This window comes from Amphibalanus amphitrite, unplaced genomic scaffold, assembly GCF_019059575.1.
Source record: "Amphibalanus amphitrite isolate SeventyFive unplaced genomic scaffold, NRLGWU_Aamphi_draft 000018F_arrow, whole genome shotgun sequence".
NCBI lineage: Eukaryota > Metazoa > Arthropoda > Thecostraca > Balanomorpha > Balanidae > Amphibalanus > Amphibalanus amphitrite.
The window spans coordinates 1,371,123-1,377,224 of record NW_024881514.1 but is presented as its reverse complement, the minus strand read 5'-3'; positions in this window follow the sequence as shown (position 1 = coordinate 1,377,224).

The following is a 6,102-nucleotide window of genomic DNA, read 5'->3' as shown; positions in this document are numbered from 1 at the left end:
AGACCATAGGAAGATAAAAATGCAAAACTAGACTTCTGAGATGTACTTACAGTGTCTCTTGAAAGTGACGCAACACGGAGAAAGAAAGTACCGTTTACCAACGGCTAAAATGGTTCGGACTTCTCTCTCCTCTTCTTCCCCGCCATCGTCACCCATCCCCCAAGCCACACGGAGAGAAAATTTGACTCTTTCCAGCACATTAGAAAGAGCTGTCATTTTTTACCCTCGATGCAACTCTTCTTCAACATCACACTCGGATAAAATTCATCTGAAACTCTTCTTTGACTCTATGACTCCACAAATATTATTTATACTCTTACATGGCCCTTTTCATGTTCTTCAAAAGCACACTTTAATTTTGAATACTCCTTCAACTATACTCCTCTGAGCTCTTGTAGAATTCTCTCACAGCTCTGCGCCGATCCATGTGCTTCTAGAATACCCGGTTATTCTAACAAAATAATCCGCAAAAACTCTCATAAACTCTTCCACAATTCTACAACTCCAAACTGAATTATATTATTATTTCAGACGGCTCAACAGTAGACGGAAACAACTAAATATTTTCATTCGAATATATCTTGAACAGTGAGCCGAATACAACTTTCGCGAACCGACATAAAAGACGTACAAAACGAAAGGCGTTCTCTCCTCCCATGTAACTCCAGAAAAGGACGTTCACCCGCCCACCACCTGTATCAAATCATGTATCATTCATCCGAATCAAAACAAGGGGCTTCCCCTCTCTCCACGAATCTCCAAAGACGAACATTATCCCATCCGTCACTCGTAAGTTGTCCATCGTACACACGAATCAAGACAAGACATCCCCCCCTCTTCCACGAATTTCCTCACGGTGGAAGAACGCCCTTCACTCGCAAGGTGAAGCCTCGGCATCAAACCTTACACCTTGATAAAAAAGTCAAAGTTAATGACATATCAAAATTATCTTACCTTTTATCAAAAACCAAATGCGCCAATCCTCACACGCACCGTAACCATGTGTCCTCGGAGCATGTCCTTATCATGCAATCATTCGTCTCATACTGATAAACAAAAATTGAAGCCTAACAACACACACATTTAGGCATTGGCACAAAACATGAAAATCTAAAGAGAGCAGTAATATCGCCTTATAAATGCAATGCAAATTAATGCAGCGAGATACTGTATGCTTCACAGCTTCGTGTGCACTCTCCCAGAAAAGCTCATGAATGTTTGGCGCAGTAAAAGCCCATCTCTTTTCCCGGCGCTGCCCGCGCTACGGTGACTGGGGCTCTGGTGGCCGGCAGACTGACCGTTCTGTTTCGATCGGTTCCGCTCGGCTGACCTGGCGTGTGCAGTGACCCGCGCCGCGACAGCCTCCAACGCGCCGTCAGCGTCGCTTTCTGCCGAGTGGCGCGACACAGCGGCCGACGCTCTCATGACGGCTGTCCGACCTACACCGTCTTCTCCCGAGCTGGCTTCCACTGATCTACTGGTCTGCTAGCTTCTGCTGCTCCTAATGCCATCCCTGCTATCGTCCATGCTGCTCATACTGCTGTGAGATATACCGATCTACTCATGGAGAAACACAGCATTGAGAGCGGTAATTAATAGGCGTTTTATTGGGCGCTGTTAGGGTTGGGACCTATCTGCATGCTCTGTATGTTTTGGTAAAATAAAAAAGCTCAGAATTTTTAATGATTTAATTTAAAATCACTTTGTTATAAAAATGCCTAGTTAGTTCAGAAATTAATTATTTGTGGCTGAAAACAACTTGCTTCTGATTGGTCGGGCTAATCATGACGTCAAATGTAGGTATATAAATGTCTGTATATTTGGCGCAGTTGAGACATACATTTTCTATGTATTTTCCTATGGTAAATCGGAGTGATTGGTCGTGTTTTCAGTGTCTCTTTATTTTGCGCTGGTATTGCGTGGCTAAGAAGTTTTATCAAGAATGGCATATACTAAAATGTTCCTTTAATAATGGAGCTTCAATATCTGTGAGTTTTATTGGCAAGCGAAAACTGATTTCGCTGTTATTTTATCTGGAAATTACTCATTTTTTTAGGTCAATATTCAAAATATTTTACGGGAACAAGTTGGCACTTTTCTTGATTTTTGCACTCAAATCGCGTGCGATTCAACTGTATTGGAACTTGCAAAGAAGCTTGGTGATTAGTTAACTGTGTTGTTAATGCACTGTTTGCAAAGCATGGATAATGAAACTCTGCCAAAGACTTAGCTACATAGCAATGCCTCAAGTAATACGCAGGAGGGACAGAATCCAGAGTCCGATCCAGAAGAATCGGTGCAAATGCTACGAAGACCAGGCAGCTCTGATACAATAGCTAGTCGTCTCACTACTCTCACTCCATTAGACCAGCTGATTCCTGACAGCACCGACTCGGATCCAAAGATGGAGCTCATCTTCCAAGCCAGAAACCAGTTCTTTGATGGAAGATGTGATGCTGCCTCTGTGACTCTGTCTCTGCTTTGTTGGCCACTTTGGACGGGGCGGAGCTCCGCTCCTTGCGTGAGCGGTTATTCGCCTGTCATCCAGAAATAGTTCCTTCGTTTGCTGGCCGTTCCCTGATTAGGTGCAATACGGGGAGCTGTAATCAGGGAAGTAACTTTCCATATGAAAGGGGTGCAGGTGCACCCCCGTCCCCCATCCACTAGAAGTGCACCCCATAGGCTAAGCGGCGCCCCACACGCCGCCCCACACGATTAGCTCTAGAGCAGATGGCGAGGGTGATTTCTCGGCTACATTCCATCTCGGCGTCGTGATGCTTGTGGGCTTGGAAAGCGTCCAGTCGTATGTAGGGTAGTGTAGGGGTAGGGTTGAGTTCAATAAGGTCCTTACATTTGAAAGGTTTGAACAACCCGCAATCAGCACAACATACCACAAGTTAAATAAAAAACTACCAAACTCCGCCCAACTAATATTAATAAACATTACAGCCAAACTAATGGCCTAAATAAAAATATATCTCAAATCCTAACAGTTATCGCGGGTGATGGTGCCATGAGTTGCTATTATCCAAAACAGATGCAAATAAACATGTTTGTATGTCCTATGTATGTTTGTTTTAAAAACGTTGCAGCGGCGCTGGGAACTGCAGTCTTAGATCTGAGTATGTTTGGTATCTGCAACTCTTCATATACACATTAACCCTATTTCGGACGGGGAGACCTTTCAGGATTTTCTTGTACAATTGCCAAACGCCGCGAGACATTAAGCTCATATTTGGTGACTTTTCCTAAATGCTCATTGCGCACATCTCAGCAAAAAAAAAAAATGCCGGGTCAGGTCAGGTCAGGTAACCAGAGCGGGTTTGTTGACCCCACCTCAGAAAAGTTTGCAAACACGTCAGAGCTTGAGTTTTTCACGAAGTTATTTCCTCTCATCAAGTCTTCAAAACAGTACCTGCAGTATGTGTCGTTTGTATATCTCAGAATTTTTTATCTGTGACCTGAGGTTAGGTCAGAGTCGTGACCTTTACATTGCAAGCCTATGGAAAAGTATTGAATTGCGACCTGCACCTCGAGTAAAAGAGTCAAAACCACCCAATTCTTTAAGAATTATGACAAATTATCTTATCTGTAATGATCCAGGTGCCATTTACTGACAGGGACACCGGAGAGGGTTATCTGAGCCGAGATCATGTGAGGTAATATCTACCATACATCAATGCTCACAATACTTACAATATTGACAATGCTTTTGCTTACAACACTTACAATACTTACGATGAGACCAGCAAGCACTCTGCCGTTACAGTTCTAACTTCTGTTTCGAAAAACGACGTTACACACATTCGCTGCCAGCATAACATGTATTGTTTGACAGTAACAAAATACAATTGACATCTGAACCCCAAACGGACCGCCATCCACTCAAATTTTATAACCCTGACCGGTCAGGGGGCGAATGGAGGTCATTTCCTTTCCTGGGCATTACACTCAGCCCTTGCACAAAATATCTCACCTCACAGTGATCATTACAACAATAGCACCGACTTGATAGTGGATTTCAAAGTACTTGCATCAGCTCTTCCTGCTATTGCAGACGATCATCTCCTCAGGGTATTGTTGTTCGGGACATGAACGAAGATCGTTTTCGGAGTTTCATAAGTCCTACTGCAACAGCCTGGCACAAAACAGGACTTGTACGCTCTTCTCTGCACTTTGCCCTTCAGTATATCACAAAAGAATTGTTTAGAATCCATCTTACGCTTCTTTCACAGTCTCCCTTGCCACCGTAGGGCGTAGATAGATTGCTGTTGCTGGTAAGTTAAGGCACGGTAGATAGCAATTACCTCGGTTCTCAACGCCTTAAGTTATTTTCATAAAAAAGAACAAATAAATGATCAATAAGATGACAGGAATGTAAACATTTTAATCGCAAAGTAGTCCAAATATTGGAATGAGCTTTTGCTTTTCAGCATCCTCCGATTCATCATCTTTATCATTTGAAAATTCGAGGTACATAAAATGTTTATCACGCGCTCATGTTAAGTGGGAATATACACGGCAGACACATCAATTTTTGACACTGAACATTTCATCCGTAAATGTTTTAGCATAATTTAAAGTTAAAAACAGCGCGAATGGCAGAGTGAAGCAAACAACATCTTTCACCCATTGATATAACATGTAATCTGTGGTGCGCCAGATGCGCCATTATTTGTCAACCGCAGAAGGTGACATGTGACGTAACAGCGGTTATATAGCCTTGCGTAACAGCATCAAGAGCATCTTTTTTCAAGAACTTTTCAAAACAAGTTTCCTATCTTTCTTCCCCCATTTCTCTCAGCTTATTGATTTTATGAGGCAATGGTATGCACCATAAATTCTGTGAAAATAGTTTGATCATTTTCATGCATTCTTAAAAAATCGAGTTCCCAACCCCAATGTGACTGATTGTGTCTAGTGCACTTAATGAAATCTATAGCAGCTGGCAGACTTCAGATAAAGGCTACGCAATGTCGTGATCAGCTTTCTTACGCCGTTGTGTAGGTATATGCATACGTGCTTATTCGATAATTGGCTTGGAATCCGGATGCAGAAGGCGTAAAAAGCGAAAGTAAAATAGTCTATGTAGCCACTAAGCCTGCCATGGCTGACAACACAGGCGGATAGATAAGGTCGGTGTGCAGTTTCAGTAGCTTCATATCATTAACAAATAACAAGAATGCAAATAATACTTTTGTTATTGTTCAAAGGATTTTTTGTCATGATAACAATTGCATTTTGCACAAGTGTCCTATATTGCAAAACAAAAATGTACGACTGATATATGCATGTAAGTAATTTCCCGGTGTCTTCTACTCACCACCTCATTATTGGATGACTGTTTTGACTGCTTCCCACATTCTTCGTCATTTATAACTCTTTACTGCAAACAGAAACAGTACCCTATCGTCAGCACCAGTAGCGTTAACAAGCAAAAACAAACGCAGTTGCGCATCACTTCAGCGTTATTTATCCAGACCAGGAGTAACTGCCGAGCGCGTGACGAAAAGGGCCGGGGATATAATATCGCAGGCTTAATCATCAATACCGCCTACATCAATACCGCCGTAGTTCTATAGCCTTCATCAATACACGCAATTAAAATTGGAAGCGAATGGATACAGATGTTGATCTGAGGCTTGGCGCGTCAGTTTCTACTTTCTTTTCTGTATAAATTTAGTCCGAACATTTTGATAGGAAGGATTCGCAAGGACGGAGCCACCGCTAAGCGAGGCTTGTTGCAGTGACCCTGGCCTCTACCCTCCGATCGCGCAATTCCAGTTCTATGGCAGAATTTAGAGTCCAAAGTTTAATGTGTGCACATAGCCGCGCACGGCCGGTCTCCTCACTGACTTCTCCTGGCTACGGCCTGCCCCCAACCGCAACCATACCTGTCAGGAGGCCCCTAAATGCCGAGCGCCCGTCGCGCTTCGAACCCGGACTGTTATAACCGGGAACGCGTGCTCTCACCACGCGGAGTCCAACGCTCTACCAACTGAGCTACAGGACCGGCTAATGGCACATAGCTTGTGATAATGACAGCATACAAATGCAGACATTCATTTTGCAGCATTTGCAGTTCATTAAATTGTATTAGCC